The sequence below is a fragment of the Gorilla gorilla genome, chromosome 11 (assembly GCF_029281585.2).
Source record: "Gorilla gorilla gorilla isolate KB3781 chromosome 11, NHGRI_mGorGor1-v2.1_pri, whole genome shotgun sequence".
NCBI classification, from domain to species: Eukaryota; Metazoa; Chordata; class Mammalia; order Primates; family Hominidae; genus Gorilla; species Gorilla gorilla.
Window position 1 is genome coordinate 88,455,861 of NC_073235.2, and position 20,249 is coordinate 88,476,109.

Genomic DNA, 20,249 nt, shown 5'->3' on the forward strand with positions numbered 1-20,249 from the left:
AAGTTGAGTTACTTGCATTTTTTTGCACATCAACCCCTTATCATATGAATGGCTTACACATATTTTCTCACAATCCACAGGCTGTCTTTGAATGTTGTTGTTTCCTTTGGTGGGCAGAAATTTTAGTTTGATGTAATCCTATTTGTCTATTTATCCTTTTGTTGCATGCGTGTTTTGGGTGATATCCAAAAATAATTGCATGGCCCAAAGTTGTGTGAATTTTCACTGATGTTTTCTTCTATTAGCTTTAAAGGTTCCGGTGCCATGTTTAAGTGTTTAATCCATTTTGGTTTGTTTTTTGTATATGGTGTGAGATGAGGATCCAATTTTATTCTCCAGCATGTGGATATTTAGTGTTCCCAAGACCATTTATTGAAGAGACTGTCTTTTTCCCTTTGCATATTCTTGGCATCTTTGTTAAAAATTAATTGACTGTACATACATGGGTTTATTTCTGGGGTCTCTATTTTGTTCAATTGGCTAATATATCTATTTTTTTTTTTTGCCAGTACCATGCTGTTTTAATTGCTTCAGCTTTGTAGTATAGTTTGAAATCAGACAGTGTAATGCCTCCAGCTTTGTTCTTCTTGCTCATGGTTGCCTTCTTTATTCAAGGATTTTTAGTTCCATGTGAATTTTATGGTTTTTTTTTCTATAGCTATGAAAAATTACACTGGAATTTGGATAAGGACTGCACTGAATCTGTAGATCTCTTTGGATTGTACAGACATTTTATTATAAAAATATGCAATTCTTCCAGTCCATGAGCATGAGATACTTTTCTGTTTATTTGCTTCTTATTGAATTTCCTTTATTGATATTTTATGGTTCAATGTACTAGTCTTTCACACTTTTGGTTACATTTATTCTTAACTATTTTATTTCTTTGTAGCTATTTTATAAATGAAATTGACCTTTGATTTTTTTCAGAAAATTTGCCATTAGTTTATAGAAACACTGCTGACTTTTGTATGTTGATTTTGTATTCTGCAATTTTACAGTATTAATTTAGTTCTAACAGATTTGAGGTGAAACCTGTAGGGTGTTCTACATTTTCTATACATAAGGTAATGTCCTCAGCAAAGGCAGTTTCACTTCTTTTCCTATTTGAGTGCCTTATTTCTTTCTCTTACATAAAATTGCTCTGGCAAGAACTTTTAATACTACGTTGAATAGAAGTGGCAAGAGTAAGCATCCTTTCCTTGTTTCAGATTTTAGAGAAATCTAAAAAGACTTTCAACTTTTGAACACTGAGTGTAATGTTAGCTGTTGGCTTCTCCTATATGGTCTTTATTGTATCACTGTATATTCCTTCTATACCTAATTTGGTGAGAGCTTTTATCACGCAAGGATGTTGAATTTTGTCAAAGCTTTTTATGCATCTAATTAGATGATCATATCATTTTTGTTCTTCATTTTGTTATTGTGATGTATCACAATTACTTATTTGCATATATTTCAACAATTGTTGCATCACAGGGATAAATCCCATTCGATCATGGTGGAAGATCCTTCCACCATGTGTTGTTGAATTTGGTTTGCTAGTATTTTGTTAAGGATTTTTGTATCTATATTCATCATGAAGATTGGCCTACAGTTTTCTTTTTTTGTAATGTCCTTGTCTGGCTTTGGTATCAGGGTAATGCTGGCTTCATTAAAAAAGGTTGCAAGCATTCCTCCTCTTTGATATTTCAGAAAAATTTGAGGATTGGTATTCGTTCTTTTTTAAATGTTTGATAGAATTCTGCTGTGAAGGCATCAGGTCCTGGGCTTTTCTTTGAAGGTAGACATTTTATCACTGATTTAATTTCCTTGCTTGTTATTGGAAATCTCTATTGAGACCTACTTCTTCATGATTTAGTCTTAGTAGGTTATATGTGTCTAGAAATTTATTTCTTCTGGGTTATTTAATTTTTTAATGCATAATTGTTCATAGTAGTCCGCTATATTTTTTTGTATTTCTGTGGTATCAATTATAATGTTTCCTTTTCCATTTCTGATTTTGTGTCCACTTTAGTTTAGCTAAAGGTTTTCAATTTTGTTTATCTTTTCAAAAACCAATCAATCATTTTGAGAATCTTTTGCATTTTTTTCTAGTGTCTATTTCACATATTTCTGCTCTGATCTTTATTATTTCTTTCCTTCTGCTTATGTACGTTTAGTTTGTTCTTTTTCCAGTTCCTTGAGGTGTAACGTTACGTTATTTATTTGAGATCTTCTTTTTTGATGGGTCCATGTATTCCTAAAGACTTTTCTCTTAGAGCTGCTTTTGCTGTATTTCATAGGTTTGGTATGCTGTGTTTCCATTTTCAGTTGTTGCAAATATTTTAATTTTTCTTTTAATTTGTTCACTGACCAACTGGTTGTTCAGGAGCACGTTGTTTAATTTCTGGATATTTGTGAATTTTCTGAAATTCCTCCTGATTGATTTCTAGTTTCAAACTGAGAATATATTTGATATAATTTCTATCTTTCTTAATTTTACTGAGGCTTGTTTTGTTTTCTAACATATGATCTATCCTGGAGAATATTCCATATGCAATTGAGAAAAATGTGCATTCTGTTGTTGGACTGAATATTCTGTATATATCTACAAGTCTTTTTAGAGTTAGATTACTACCTTTCTCTGTTCTCATCTTAACATCATCGTGATGGACATTTTATTTCATGATCAATGTATTTCTATCATCAATAATTTTTAATCAGTACTTCTTACCAATATAATTAATTCTTAATTTTTATGTACTGTATCACATATTTGAGATGATTACTAAGTATGTGTTAGAAAAAGGTTAGAGATAACTCTCTTATAAACTATTAATGGAAAATGGATTTCATAACTTTGCTTTCTTGCATCATAACTTACTTAGAAAATATATATTTTCTGGTTGTCAGCTCCTATGTGATAATTGTGTGATGCCACATAATTATAATCTTCAAGACAGTTTCTAACTCTATTTCATATACTTCAGAAAATCATGCTAAGCATCTAGCAATCATCACTGAAAATATTTAATAAGACCCTGTAGGAATTTACTTAGATGCATTCATTATGTGTAACAAAACAAAAATACTTATTACTCTGAATTAAATGTTGCTTTCTGCATGCATTTTTACTGAATGTAATTTTTCAAATCAATTTATTTTAATGACTTTGAATAACCTATTACTGGCTTATGGACAATCATAAGCAAGTAAGTCAGAAATATGAGATTGTTATTACATTTGACATGTGACTCTGTTTGGGGCACTTTTAATCAAAAGAAACTCACCTGCATTTTTATGCCTGTGCTGACATTCAATAGTGCCAATTAAATGGGCTGCCTATGCTAAAGCTTATGAATATTATCATAACATTAAATGGTTAAAATATGAATGATTATATGAAGTAACTCTCTATGGTCAGAGTAATAATAATGACAACTAGACTTTTCCAATTAAAAATAATAATTCATTGTTCAAAGTAATTAGAAGAAATTGAACTAAGTCTGGAAGTGATAAAATGTGATATCTCACAACGGCCATCTAAAAGGCTAGTAAAAAATTCAATACAAGAGATAGACAACTTAACAAAATTTAAAGAAAGAACTTAGAGCCAAAAGCACTAGTCAATTGACCTCAGACAAGTCACTTAACCTCTCTGAGTCTGATATTTCACATGTAAATGAGCTAACAACGACAACCTTATAAGATAATATCTACGAGATAATTATACACTAGTGTGTGTGCACAAATGTAAACATTCTCATATACTTAAAAGTTATTATAATGCTCACCTTTCCACGGTAAATTTGCCTGCAAGATGAACCAGTCAACCTTTTACTACTGACGTGTTCTAAAATATTGAAGTATCTGATACAAGCTGAATATCACCTTCAAGGTGGGTCTATTCTGATCATTCTATTTTAAACAGCAGCTCAATAAATGTATCCCATACCTCACACTCACAATGTACTTTGCTTTGCTTTTTTATTCCATAGCACTTATTAGCATGCATCAATTTTTCTACATTTCATATTTTCTTTTCTCCTTCCTTCATTACAGTATAAGTTCTGAATGATGAATGCAAAAACAATTGCCTATATTATGCAGACTTGGGAATAATATTTGCCCACAGTAGGCACTCAGCAAGTGTTTGTTAAATAAATGAATTAATAAACTTTATACTTGGACTCTTGAACATCTTTATTCCCCTACTTTGCTCCAAAGAGTTACTTGTAAAAGCCTCTAAAAGTAACCTCTGATTCCAGTTGCATGAAGTCCTATTGAACCAAAGGACATTCCTCTAAGGCTAGTTTATTTGTCTATTCTTTCCCATTCTTTCCATGTCTAATTTTAGTAAAGTTGGTAAATCAGTTAGTATATATCACTTCATTGTACTTTCCATGAAAACAAACAGATGTTTTATCTAATCCTGTGGGAGTGATTTTGTGAATCAATGATTGATTTTTTTTTCTTAGAACTTTTTGTTGTAACAGAGAAATAGATGGTCATAATGTCTGTTGAATTTAACAAGTACAAATCATGGAATAAAAATAGAGTAATTTAAATTATAGGATAAAATGGCATGCCGGGTTAATTATGGACGCTCTTATTCTAAAACTTACAATGACTTTATTTTTCTTCTCCTATTCTTGGAAACATATATTTTGGTTAATTTGAGATGGAACAGAACAGAGCCCTCAGAAATAACGCCACATATCTACAACTATCTGATCTTTGACAAACCTGAGAAAAACAAGCAATGGGGAAAGGATTCCCTATTTAATAAATGGTGCTGGGAAAACTGGCTAGCCACATGTAGAAAGCTGAAACTGGATGCCTTCCTTACACCTTATACAAAAATCAATTCAAGATGGATTAAAGACTTAAATGTTAGACCTAAAACCATAAAAACCCTACAAGAAAGCCAGGGCATTACCATTCAGGACATAGGCATGGGCAAGGACTTCATGTCTAAAACACCAAAAGCAATGGCAACAAAAGACAAAATTGACAAATGGGATCTCATTAAACTCAAGAGCTTCTGCACAGCAAAAGAAACTACCATCAGAGTCAACAGGCAACCTACAAAATGGGAGAAAATTTTTGCAACCTACTCATCTGACAAAGGGCTAATATCCAGAATCTACAATGAACTCAAACAAATTTACAAGAAAAAAACAAACAACCCCATCAAAAAGTGGGCGAAGGACATGAACAGACACTTCTCAAAAGAAGACATTTATGCAGCCAAAAAACACATGAAAAAATGCTCACCATCACTGGCCATCAGAGAAATGCAAATCAAAAGCACAATGAGATACCATCTCACACCAGTTAGAATGGCAATCATTCAAAAGTCAGGAAACAACAGGTGCTGGAGAGGATGTGGAGAAATAGGAACACTTTTACACTGTTGGTGGGACTGTAAACTAGTTCAACCATTGTGAAAGTCAGTGTGGTGATTCCTCAGGGATCTAGAACTAGAAATACCATTTGACCCAGCCATCCCATTACTGGGCATATACCCAAAGGACTATAAATCATGCTGCTATAAAGGCACATGGACACGCATGTTTATTGTGGCATTATTCACAATAGCAAAGACTTGGAACCAACCCAAATGTCCAACAATGATAGACTGGATTAAGAAAATGTGGCACATATATACCATGGAATACTATGCAGCCATAAAAAATGCTGAGTTCATGTCCTTTGTAGGGACATGGATGAAATTGGAAATCATCATTCTCAGTAAACTATCACAAGAACAAGAAACCAAACACCACATATTCTCACTCATAGGTGGGAATTGAACAATGAGAACACATGGACACAGGAAGGGGAACATCACACTCAGGGGACTGTTGTGGGGTGGGGGGAGGGGGAAGGGATAGCATTGGGAGATATACCTAATGCTAGATGACGAGTTAGTGGGTGCAGCGCACCAGCATGGCACATGTATACATATGTAACTAACTTGCACATTGTGCACAAGTACCCTAAAACTTAAGGTATAATAATAATAAATTAATTTTAAAACAAAGAGATGGCTATTTTAGAAGATTTGAGGTAATATAAATTGGCATAGAAGAGTCCCTCGGACAAAAATTTTAGTCTGTAAGTCATTTTGTGGGAGCTATTCAATGATAATGATAACATTAAAATACGTTTATTCTGGGAATGTAAAAGTCTCTAGGTATAAAACAGATTGACTATAGACTATGATAGCTTTGGAGTGGCAACGAGCAAAAAAATATAGTCAGTTCCAAGCATATATTAACCACAAGTCAGTACTAAGCCTTCAAAATGCATCTGAAGACAGAAAAATCCTCAAACTTCCAAGGGTCTTCCAAAATCTTAACTGTCTCTGAAAGTAGGCCCAAAAGATGTTCTTAAAAACTATACATATGTACCCTCAGGATCTCTCTTCAGGCAGGTAAAAATATTTAAATAAAATGAAAAATACATTTTTAATTTAAAAAAAACACAACTAATACAAGAAAAAAACAATTACAAAGAGAACCAAAGATCCGGCACTTAGCCTAGTCTTACATTAGAAATTGATTCTGATTACCCTTTAAATAACTGTCTCAGAATATGACTAGTTTTTACTAAAAATTATTGAGTTAATTAATATGAATATTAATATAACAACTAACTTAAAATTTATTTTAAATTAGATTAGTGCCTATATTTTCTAAATGTTTCAATGTAAATACATATATTGTGATTGTTTGGGCAGCCAGAAGCTAGAATTCTAACTCAATTTGTTGGCAATAAGAAAGATCTGATACTCTGCATAGTGAAATACGATACCAGCAACTCAAGATTTTATTAAAGATTTCAAAAATTCATGTTTTTTCTATTGTTCTCCTTAGCCACTCTCACAGTGTTTTCTCTGCTAGTTTTCTTCATGGCCATAGAAAAGCTTCCACATCCCCAAGTAGATTAGACAGCATACAGAAAATAAGACAGTTCTATATATTCCTTTATGTCCCTTACTAAGAGTTAGGAAATGATGCTTGGAAACCAGTCATTGCACATCACCTCACATCTTGTTCAGAGAAGTGTCATATGCCTATTCAAAATACAATTCTTGGCAAAGGGAATCAGGTTATGATATTTACATTAAGTATGGGGTCATACTATGTCTTTCAATAGTTGAATGTATAGTTAAATGGGGGTACATCCAGACAACTGAACATTATTCATCACTACCAAGAAAAGAGCAATTTAGCCATAAAAAATACAGGGAGAAATCTTAATGACGTATTACTAAGTGAAAGAGGCCTATCTGAAAAGGGCCTCTTTCATACATACTGCACAAGACAGTCTGATAAAGATGCTAGGGACAAGGTAAAAAGATTAATGGTTGCCAGGGGTCAAGGGAAGGAGAAGTGAGTAGGCAGAGTTTAGAGGATTTTTAGGGCAGTGAAACTACTCTGTAGGATACTATAATACATGTCATTACACATTCACCAAAATCCACAGGAAGGACAACACCAAGGAGTGAACCTTAAACTATGGTCTTTGGGTAATAATAATGTGTCAATATAGGTTCATTGATTGCAACAAATGTACCACTCTGGCGCAGGATATTGATAGTGAGGGAGGGGAGCTGTGCATGTTTGAGGTTAATGGGTATACAGGATCTTTTGTACTTTCTGTTCAGTTTTGCTGTGAACCTAAAACTGCCCTAAAGAATGTACTTTTGTTTTAAAAAGCAAGTTGCACAGAGATATTTTAAAAATAAACTCTACAGACAGAGACCTACAATTTCAAATCATAAAGAGGAAGTCCAATCATGTAATACTTTGGGTAAATAAATCAAAATCATCATTTAAAATTGATACAGAAAGTGAGACTTTAAAACGCTGATTAAAAAAATTATTTTCCAAGTCGAATTATCAGTAGATGTTTTCTGCTTTTTAAAAATATAGGCATCATAATAAGTTCATCAACACTGGTTCCAATAGATTTGATCTTACATTTTCTCTTGTTCCTAAGAGGCTTGAAGTCTTTATATAAATTGCTTTTGCAAAATTTGGAAAGCTAATTCCTTTTGTATTGACTCTCAATGAACCTATTGTTGAAACCTGCAGATTCTGAAGAGTGTGCCCTTTTCTTTGCATGATGCATAACACTTCATTATTTCACCATATCAGATTTTTCTCATAAAGAGATAATTAATGAACAATGATATATGATCATACCAAATAATTCTAGATTTAAAAATTAAATAAGAAAAATGACTAATAACTTAATTCCACGAAGTTGAATACAAACAACATATTTAGTTAGTGAGACATTTATCTGACATCTTGGAGGACAGGGCACTGTACTAGGGGCTGTTTGACAATGTAAGATGAAGAAAAGGCGTAAGCATCAGGAAACCGCACATATAAAGAAATAACATTTAGAAAATTTACTAACAACATTGTGCCTGTTCTTTAGCCACTAACAATTTAGAAAAAAAAGGTAGGAGGGGCTTTATATTTTTCATCTGTTTTTGACCACATGACAAGTATTGCTTTTTGTCTGCAGATATGTAATAAAGGGAAGCAAAAGGGGAAAGGGAACAATTTCAGAAGGACAATAAAAGACAAAATCAGTAATTGTTTATACAACTTTGGTAGATAAAGGGTTATGTATTTAGATTACTATTTATAACATCATGGTTAAAACTATTTGGATGTAAATATATAAATCAAGGCTAGTCATTAAATTACAGCAAATCCTCAGTGATACTTAGGATTTTTCATCACCTGGAACTAGAGAAAACCAATAAAGGATATTCATAACCAATGTGGAGAGATGACTTGCAATTTCTGTGATCCTTGCTAGTTAATATGTTGTAGCCATGCATAAAAATTACAAATTGGCCTTTGACCAAAACTGGGACTTAGTAAGCTTATTTTTGCTATAGTCTTAAGAAACCTTTTCTTTAATCTTTGTGAAATTATTTTTATTGCTGTATTTTCCATCACATCTAGTCAAATTATTTTGCTTGTAACATTATTTATCATTCTTTGCTACATCTTTTCCTATTATTTTTACTTAGTAAATTTGTTTCTCCTCAAAAGCTCAACAGAAATGATATTTATTTTCCATTTTTATTCTGATGTATCAAAATGCATTTTATATGTTTATAGTGATGATTCTGGGTGTCACACTTGAGTAATATTTCTGAATATTTAAGTATGTATTTATATAACATTTTAAAATGTGACATTAAATTAAAAACAATCCATGAGACATTTAATGGAATACTTCAACTAATATGCATACTAATGTAAATTGTAAATATTAAATTTAAATATAAAATTATTTATAGCAAAAAAATAAGAAATAATATAAATCAATTTTCTCAGGGCTGAATAACCTTATTCTGAAAGAATAAACTTGTTTCCACAATATATAATTGACAACAAAGTATAGTATGTATACCTAAATACCATAAAAATGTACAATTACTTCAAAACAAATTTAAAAACTGGGAGTAGGAACATTGAAAAAGAATTTATTTATGGTGATTTACTTGTAATTATAATATTTATTACTGTGTATTCATGGTTTTATACGGATATAACCACGATTATTTATGTTAACCATGACTGTATCAAAATAGATACATTATCAATTTATTTATGTTGTTTTTCTTTTCGTTTTTGTTTTTTTTGAGACGGAGTCTCGCTCTGTCGCCCAGGCTGGAGTGCAGTGGCATGATCGCGGCTCACTGCAAGCTTCGCCTCCCGGGTTCATGCCATTCTCCTGCCTCAGCCTCCTGATTAGCTGGGACTACAGGCGCCCGCCACCACGCCTGGTTAATTTTGCTTTTGTGTTTTTAGTAGAGACGGCGTTTTACCGTGTTAGCCAGGATGGTCTCGATCTCCTGACCATGTGATCCGCCCACCTCGGCCTCCCAAAGTGCTGGGATTATAGGCGTGAGCCACTGCGCCAGGCCTACGTTCTTTTAAAAATACATACATACAAAAGAACAGGAAAATACTGTGTAAACCTCTCAGAAAGAATAACTACTATTATAGAGTAAATTTAATGTATTTCTTTTTGTATAGCTACTATTTTTGGTGCATTTGAAAGTAAATTTCAGATACCCAAATATTTGTAAATAATTTAGCACACATCTCCTATAAATAGGGACATTACATATTCTAAAAGAACATATCAAAAGAACACATCAAAAATATTAACTTAATTCATAATATCTGTTTTAATTCATTTTATATTCAGAATTCTCTAATTCTTACCCAAATTTCCCTCATAGCTATTTTTGGTAAACCAAGATGAAATCCACTTTCAAGAATTATATTTGTTATTGTATTCTGGTCTTTCTGCATTTGAGATTAGCCCTTGCATGTACACACCCACACAAGCTTTTTGTTTATTTGTTTTGTAAGGCCATCGTTTTTTGAAGACTATAATCTATTATTTTTCTGATTGTTTACTCATAGTATTGTTTAATATGTTCCTCTATCAGGTAACATGAACTAGAATTTTGGTATAAAATCTTGCTTTGATTCAAGATAAATATTTTTTGTATGACTACTTCATCAGTGATGTGGAATAGTCCATATTGCATCAAATCAGGAGGCGCAGTGTCAATCATATATTATCTGTTATGATTTGTTAAACACATTAAATAATATTGAGAACACTATAGTATGTGTGTGTCAGGTGAGATACAATGAGGAAGTGAAACCAAAATACATTAAAAAAAAAAAAGAAGTTTATTATTCCCAGGTTCAGAGTGGGTACAGGTGTTGACAGGAGGCCAATGGGAAGTCTGGAGACAAGAGCGTGCTTGACCAGTGTGTAGAGAGAGGGATAGAGAGCAAGAACCAGTAAGACGATGTCTTTATTATAGTCCACGGGTACTATTCTTTAGGCTTTCCCATGGGGCTGTGGATAGGCTAGCTTAAAGAAAACACATGAAGGGACATCTTTTTCACATGACTGGTGTTGATCATTAGTTTTCACTGTGGCCAGCAGCTGTGGCATGTGTTGAATTTGGGGTCAGTGAGATGGGGAACAACGGGGCTATATCACAAATAACCACTAAAGGAGGGAAAATTTTAATAAAACCAAAGGTGACAGGGCATGACTGGTCACCTTGACCATGGCAAGCCAAAACTGGATGCTGAAGCAGCAACTGTATTAGACAAATTTATGACACAAAATAATGTTCATCCCTATACCTAGAGTTTGATTGTTTTATACTTATTACCTTCTGAAATAAAAAACAGTCCCCAAAACATCAAATCTCTGCTAGATGTTCCTTGATTCCTCCACAGTTGTCTCCAATGTGCTTGGATATAATGCTGTGCTTTTGTTTCAGGTTTTCAAACTTCAGATCTTACATAATGTCTATGTTCTGAAAGTTACTGGGAAGAGGTACTTTGCTATCACCGCTCCTACCCTCTGTGAAGGGGTGAACAGCTACCCACCCAGGTGTACCCATAACCATAACAGTTTCAGGTTACCACACTATACTTTAGTTCTCACTGCACTAACAAACGATGACGCAGTGGCATAATGACCAAAGAAAATGTTCCACTCCCAGATTCTGTGTGGCTTGGTCACTGAAGTCATTCTGCTTATACATAAATCTCAAAGTGTTTTCAGGCATCTGTCTACTTTCATCCTCCCCATTAGACCAAGTTACTGGAACTAGGAAAGCAAAATAAATAGCACTTCCCTGTGTTTTCTGGTCTTTCCTATCTTTCTAGTACGTGCTTCCTTCATCCAACATTCTCTTACATGTCATCACAATAACTTGTGAATAAATGCCTAGAGTGTCACCAGCCTCATAGTCAGTTTCAGTTCATCATGCTGGTTGGAGTCAGATTGATCTAGATTCAAAATCGAGCTAAGCCACTTACTATAATCTTGGACAAGTTCCTTAACTTTTCTGAGTTTCAGTTCCTTATCTCAAGAAAAATGGAAATATCATTACATATACCACAGAATTTTGGGGGCTTAATACAAACAATGCACATAAATCATTTAGCTCAGTACCAGGCACATGAAATGTGTCAGTAAATATTACTAATTATTTATTGTGACATAAAAACCATTACCCACCCATGTAATTTCTTCCAGTGATTTCTTAATTCCTCCAAAATTATTTGACATATCATTAGGTACAATACCCTGCTTTTGCTTTTTTTTTTTTTTACGTTCCAGATACTGCATAATGTCTAATTCTGAGGAAATTAAACTGCAGCTAGAACTAAAGAAAATGCTCAATTTCCTAAAAGCCAAACACTTGGTGGTATGTTATTTCTAGCCTCATTTAAGAAGAAAGACCTATGCAATTCAGCATATTATAGATATACTTTTGTCGCTTCCAGCAAAGTCTCAAAGTTGTCAATCATGGCCTAGTACATCAGTAAGACAGCTCTCCAGAGACATTACACAAGGCAAATCTTTTAATATTTTATCAGCTGCTGTTGATAGGAGGCAATTCAGCTTAGTGAGTCTTTTTATTACTTCCTTTCATTTATTCTTGAGAAGCTTTTATCTCTGTTTATTGATTGCCACCTCTTAAATTTTTATTTAACATCACTAAGCATAGAAATATGATTAATACATTTGATTAAAATTTTTAGTAGAAAATTACTTTAAATGAGCTTTCACAAATTTAATGTACTAATTTTCTCATAGACTTTTTTGCGTATAACTGTATCCACTCCTTTGTTATGCTAGTTCTCTGAAGACTGATACTCAAGTGAAGGAGAAAGTAGAATTGTAACTAAAGAGAAGCTCCACATCGAGGGGAAAATTCTTTTTTAGGCTGTTTTTAGTAGAGCAATACACAAGGGGACACATGCCAAGGATCAATCATAAACCTCAAAAAAGAAAGAAAATAACATTTACAAATATATAGAGAGATAATATTTATTCTCAAAATGACTTAGCTTTGCTTGTACTTCTTCCTGCTAGTATGGAACCCCAAATAACATCCAATTGTCACAAGAGAAATTTGCTAAGCAGGCGGAAATATGATTCAAGAGCCTCTTTTAGCTTACAGCCAGAAACTTGCTGATTTCAATCTTTCCCATATTAGCAGCTGCAAAAGGAGCAAAGTGAGAAAGAGTTAGCAGAGCTAACAAAAATTCATTAGACTCAATAAATTTATAAAACTTATTAAGACATCATTGCTGAGGTATCATGGTGCATCTCAAAAGGCTGCTGCATTAGCAAGCTTTACTATGGGTGCTCTCCTCAGCCCCTTTAATCTTATGCTGACCAGTTGTGTTTCTGAGACTAGCTGGGGTGAGGTGAAGGTTCTGCTTTATGTTGTTATTATTATTATATAATTACCAGATAATTCTGTCTAGTATATGAAATTGGGAAACTTTGAACTAATCCTGACAAGGATGGTTGCTCACAGAACCTCAGAGAAAATGTTTTAAAGGTCAGCTCTACTGTAAGGTTTTGGGGAAAAAAGAACCCTTGCTAACTTGCTTTTTCCACACATCCTTCATGTTCATAGTGGCAATGTCCACAAGGCCAAAGTGGTGGTATGAACCGAGGGAAAAGGCGTCCAAAGAGGCCACGACTTGCTTTCAAACTCCACTTAAGCCAATGGAGCAAAAAAAAAAAAGAGTTTAAACTCATAATTTCTCCAAGGTAGCTAACTAATGTAAAATAATTCATTTTCTAGAAATGTCTTCTATGCCCATAGCCCTTGTGAACTTTTTGAATCAGAAGCTGCCTAATTGAGCCAGGAAATAGAGGTCCTGGTGAAATCTTACTCATATCAGGAGACTCCATGAACATACATGAAATAGTGGCGTATTACTAGAACTGTTCTCAAACTCTCAATCTTGGCTGCACATTAGAATCACCTGGGAAGTTCCCATAAAGTCTTAATGCCAAGACCATCCCCCAAACCAACTAAATCAAAATCTCTGGGGGTAGACTGAGACATTCACTTTCTTAAGCTCCCTCAGGTACATAAAATATGGAGCCAAAATTGAGAACAAAATTGAGACGATATGTCCTGTACTTCAGCCAGGATTGATCTATTTTTTCAGTCCTTTAAAACCTATAAATGCATGCACACTCTCAACCTAAATAACAAACAGAGAGAGGCTCTCTAAAAGAAAATGACATTTGTTCGGGAATAGGGCATTGCAAAGGGGAATGTGCATGCCATAGTAAACTATGTGAGTACTCAGGGAAGTAAAGGAAAACAAACATTTTTAAAGGAAAAAATGAGGAGAATTACAAAATTGTTTTGAGATAATTACCCTTTACTACAAAGACCAATAATAAGGGTGACACAATTCTGAGGTTTAACAGGCAATTGCCAGGTAAATATCCTCACAGACGGACTTTTAGTGTAATGTTTTAATGGCCTTTGGGCAAGGTTATAGTTTTTGCCGTCTTTTGTCATAGTTTTTGTTATCAGGCATTTACACATCTTATGGTTTTCTCTAACTTTATTTGTCAAGTTTTTTTTTTCACAAGTTACTCAATTTTGATTCTGACAACTTTCACAATACAATCATGCACACATAATGATGCTTTGGTCAACAATGAACTGCATATACAATGGTGTCATAAGATTATAATACCATATTTTTCTGTACCTTTTCTATGTTTAGATACACAAATACAATTGTGTTAAAATGGCCTGCAGTATTTAGTACAGCAATATGCTGTACAGGTTTGTAGCTTAGGAGCAAGAAGCTATACCCTATAGTCTAGGTGTGTAGTAGGCTACACCATCTAGTTTTGTGTAAGTACACTCTGTGATGTTCACACTAACAAAATTGCCTAACGACGTTTCTTAGAGCATATCCCTATTGTTAAGGGGTACATGACTGCATACAAAAATTTATTAGTGTGGTCAGCTATTTACTACTCAAAGGGTAAAAATAATTTACATGTAACACTTGTATGTGCTAGACACATGATGCATTTGCCTACATGGCCCAGAGAAATAAGTGCATCTATCTACCAGATTTTGATTTAATATAATTCTTCACTACCAGATTTTGATTTAATATAACTCTTTACTAAAGTAATTGGACCTCCTTGGAGAAATAGCTGACTGGGGCAGAGAAAGTAGGAAGTAGGTCTGGAAAATATTATTGTGCCAGAAAAATAAGAAAGCACTTGAAGAATGATGGGGATATATCAAAAAGACAGAAAAGCTTGCTTGACAAGTGTTCCTTTGGCCAAATAGGGAACAATTTTGGCATTATAATAAATAAATTTACTGATCTAAACAAATAAATGAATATATTAAAAGTTTAGTAAAGAATAGAAGGTTTATACAGTCTCAAAGTATCTCTCCACAAAATTCTTATTTATTACAAATGTAAAATGAATAGTTAGTTTTACAGTGAATTCTGACAGACATGCTTTAACATAATCAAAACTAAGATCATAATAATGTGACAAATCAAAATCATATGCTTGCTCATAGAAACATAGCCTCACTTCTGTGATATTCCTTCCAAATGTGCATAACTAGAATTTAATCAAAACGAAATATCAGACAAACTCAAATTCAGGAATAGTCTATAAAATAACAGGCCTGTTTATTCAGAAGCATCAAAGTTATGAAAGTTAAGGAAAGTGACACTACCCAGAACTTTCCAGACTATTGATTCAGTATGAAATAATACATTTTATACTCTCTGCCAAATGTTGTAGATCATAAAATGCTTTCTAAAATCAAGCCATTTAAGCAATTTAAAAGTTATTTTTAGTTTAATGTCCATCTACTCATATTTGTAAATCAGAATTTTTTGTTGATGACCTAAAGCATTTTTTACTACTAGTAAATAACATGACCACAATATATCAATAATCAAGGCTAAAGTGAATAGCTTTCTGTTAGAAAAGGAGGCTGTGTTTATTTTTCTTTTCCTAGTATACACTGGGAAGATAGAATAACAGCTATTTACTACTAATAACAATTCAGATATGGTTTTCATATAGCTAAAATGATCTAAGTTAAAAAATAAAATATTTTATTCTGTTAACATCTAAACTATAGATGTATACTTATCTTTGAATATTTGATTATTGCTAATTTGATTTTGAAAAGTATTTTCATCAAAATTGATTTTTTTAACTCTATTATTACTAAGAACTTGAACTTTCATCAACTGAAAAGTAAGATAGTAACTGCTAACAACAGCAGTGCTTTAGATCTGTATGTTGCCAGACATTTGAATTATTTTCATATGGTTCAATAACTTTTTAAACAAACATAGAATTTATAGTCTTTGTCAGTTCCATTACAGTCCTCTTCTATAACATGGTTTAAAGTGAGAACTCTTTTCAAAATGATAAATGATATGAGAGCATGACCAATTATTTGTCATCACACAAGATAAGCTGATTGTATTCAGTATCTTCACTTGGGCTCTACTAGACCATATATAACCTCTTTGGGTTGTCTTATAGAGCACCTAAAAGCATTTTAGCCTGCTGGTTCAAGCAACCTATATGTCAAGCAGAAAAAATAAAGCCACTGTTCTCAGGTTTGTGTTTCCCCAGAGGAAGAAAACAGTTTGATGCAATTTGTCAAAAGCCTGAGTGGTACTTTAATGGGCAATTTACTTTAAATGGCTGCAGTTATTGCAGAACAAAGGTCCAAAGCTGGAGATAAAAAATCCTTTCCAAATGGTTTTACTCCAATAGATTTAATTCTCTAAGATTAACTAAGGATATCTAACTTCTTATACTCCCTATCTATCTAAAAGCAATAAAACTAATAGTAGAAATTTCTGAGTTTCTGGGATTTCTTCATCTTTAATATGTGAAACAAAATCAACTCCCTAAATCTGTCATTCTGTTAAGACATCTGAGATAAGAACCAAATCAACAAAAAGGACAGCAGCAGAATCCTAACTTCCCAAACTCAAGAGTGCTTCAGCTATTGGGTAGAAGTTTCAAATAACCTAAACATTTTATTAATATATTTTATTAATATATACATATATATATGCACATGTATGTGTGTTTGTGTGTATATATAGATATATTTGCACACATTTTTTGCTTCATACATTTATTATTGAATAAACAGGAGATAATTTGAAAAGTTTTCACATTTTTGTATAAATGTAAGAGTATTTCTATTTTACCTTACATGCTGATTTGTAAACTACTGTAATTAATAATTTTCATGACAGTGATTTTAAGAAATGCCTACTAACAAAAAATTCATATTTTGTTCCTTTTATTCTTCTGTCATTTAATTCCATGTTAATATTTACAATATTTGAGATTTTTACTGGAAGCAGTACCATTATGATTCTGTATATTTTTATCTCCCTGCTCCAGAAATCTTGGTTCAAAAATTAATCCCAACTCGCAGAAGGCAGGAAGTGCTGAATGTGGATGTGTGTTTGCCTGAAGCTGACCAGAGTCCCACATATTCAGTTTCTATAGTATGGACTGATGCTAGAAAAGTGACCAGCCATCCTAGAGACACTGAGGACCAAACAAACAAACAAACAAACAAACAAACAAAAGAAGTGGTTCAGAACAAGAGACTGACATAGTAGACTAGAACAATTTGGGCTTTCTACCTGTCTTTCCATGTATTTCGTACATACTATAAAAACTAACCTTTTACGAAGGATCACATAAAGAAGAAAACTCCAGGAGAAACAAATCAGGACTGATTTTCTCAAAACCAGTCTCCGTTAATTCACAGTTGCCTTTAAGGACCTGCTAAGCACATGAGTGTTAACTAGACTTGATAGATTAATTTTAGCTCATAGAAATACTGTATAAATTATTTATAATAAAATGTATGCATACTTTAATAGCCATATAGAAAGTGATAACAGCTTGTAAAGTATTAAAAAGGTAAAATTTTATATTTATTACCAACTTCTATGCCTTACATAACAACACATAAGAACTTACATTTTATAATTTAATTTCTGTGTATATCCCATAGAGAAATGAATGCTTGGAAAGCCTCAACTTCAAAATGTAAACTTCCTCTTCATGAAAGGGAATTCTAAGCCATTGAAGAAAGAATGAACCACTAATATACATAATATAGATGAATCTCAAAATAACTTTGCGGAGTGAAAAATGCCGGAAAATAAAAGAACACATTGTGTATGATTTTAGTGATACAAAATTTCAGAAAAATGCTAACAAGACTATTACGACAAATCAGATCTGTAGTTTAATGGGGATAACAGATTGACCCTACAAAACTTTTGGAATAGTCATTATTTTGATTATTGTTATGGTTTTACTGCTGTGTACATAAGCCAAGCTTATGAAATTGTACGCTTTAAACATGCACAATGTTTTGCGTATCAATTTTCCTTCAATAAAGCTGTTAAATTAAAAGCAAAGAAAAGCATTTCTTAATCCTTAACATAGCTCAAATGTTAAAGGGAATTCATCTTTATTTTTTAAATTACTAGTACAATTGACTATATCAAAGACTACAGTACTGGCACTAATAGTGGTCTCATAAAACAGTCATATTTTACTTTGCACTTTTAAATTACACAATTTTCAAAGTATATACACACATATTTTTCAAAATCCCTATATACAAACCATTAAAGTTGTAAAAGAATTTTAAATTATTATATACAAACTTCACAAATATATCTGTATGCTTATAAATTTATCTTTACAGCACCAGAATGCTTATTTTTTACAGGGTTACAAAATAATGCTAAGGATTGGTTTTAAGTTTTAAATAACTCAACTATATGTTTATTCTAAAAATGTATGTGCATGCTACAATGACAAATAAACTAGATACTTAGTTATTTCTCTATAAAATTTTTCTTTGTAGTTTCTCTGTCCAATTAAAAGTATTCTTTGAGATGCAAAGCATTTTTTAAAGCCACAGACTAGATATGCTTTTGCGAAACATATATCCGATAAAGGGTTTGTAACCAATTTATAAAGAACATTTATAATTTAATAAGACAAACAACCCAATAAAATGCTAAACATTTTTGAAGAAATATTTCACAAAATAAGATATATGAATAACCAATAAACACATGATAATATGTTCAACATCACCAGTCATCAGAGAAAAGCAGACTAAAACCACAAGGAGATATTTTGAAGTATATTATTCAAAACATAAACATTTAGAACTGTTATAAAGATATATAATGGCATCATCTTTAAATTTGACTTGTTTCAAAAAATGTGAATATATTCTTAGAATAATATTTATTAGATTTTCTTGAATACCTTCTCTGTATATATATTTAGACTACATATGTGGTATGTGTCCTTTTTAAAAAGATTATACATATAATCTTTTATTCTTATAAAATCTAATAAAATATTCTATATAATCTTTTTAAAAATGTATATAATCTTATAAAACTTTTAAAAATAGCTTTTTCTTTTTTACTTTATATATAATCATTGTATATATGTACGGGTAAATAGTGATGTTTCAATGCATGTAATATATAGTGAGCAAATCAGGGTAATCAGCATATTTATCGTCTCAAATATTTATTATTTCTTTGTGTTAGAAACATTCAATATCTCCCTTGTAGCTATTTGAAAACATATATTATTGTTCACTATAGTCATCCCACTGCTATAGAACACTAGAACTTATTACTCCTATCTATCCCTTATTTTGTATCTTTTAACAAATTTATTTTCGTTAGAGAAGACAGTTGACACTGGAGTGATAATTTATCTGAAAGAGACCCTTCCACTGGCACAGTCCAAAATCCTGTGTCATTCCTTATCAGACACTTAATGTTGTTAAAATAATCAGTACTACTAATACAACATTTATGTGGAGGCTCTTCCTGGTATATCTCTACTGATAAATTATTTCAAGTTGTAGTTCACCCTTAACATGCTCTCCAGCAGCTTCTTTAATTCTTGCTCACTATTTACTAAAGAAATTGTATTAATCTTGATACTCTGTCAAATGCATAATTATCTTTTTATTAACTTTAATTTTTATATTAAAATGGAGTTCTTTTAAAACTTTAAAGTTTAGTAAAAAATTGATATAATCAAAACAAGATTTTTAGCCAGGAGCATTTTAGACAAATTTGCCAACAGGCATTTTATTCTGCTATACTGTGTAGCAAGGTGACTAAGCAGGACAGCTGTGCAATCAGATTGCCTGTTAGTAAGGATGTGGAGCAATAGGAGCTTTAATTTATTGATAGTGGGAATGAGAAATCCTATAGCCACAAAGCTGAAAGTAAATTTACCATATAATCTGTTGCTTGTGTTCTTAGGTA

General features: G+C 32.5%; 1 long non-coding RNA gene across 3 annotated transcripts in view; it reads right to left on the reverse strand.

The window, feature by feature from the left end:
• Positions 1 to 8,426: 8,426 nt before the first annotated feature.
• LOC129532138 (uncharacterized) overlaps positions 8,427 to 20,249 on the reverse strand; it is a 439,616-nt gene continuing 427,793 nt past the window's right edge. For all 3 annotated transcript variants that reach the window (XR_008677770.2, XR_008677769.2, XR_010129647.1), the window contains one exon: positions 8,427 to 13,075. This is a non-coding gene — a long non-coding RNA (uncharacterized lncRNA). The remainder of the gene's footprint in view (positions 13,076 to 20,249) is intronic.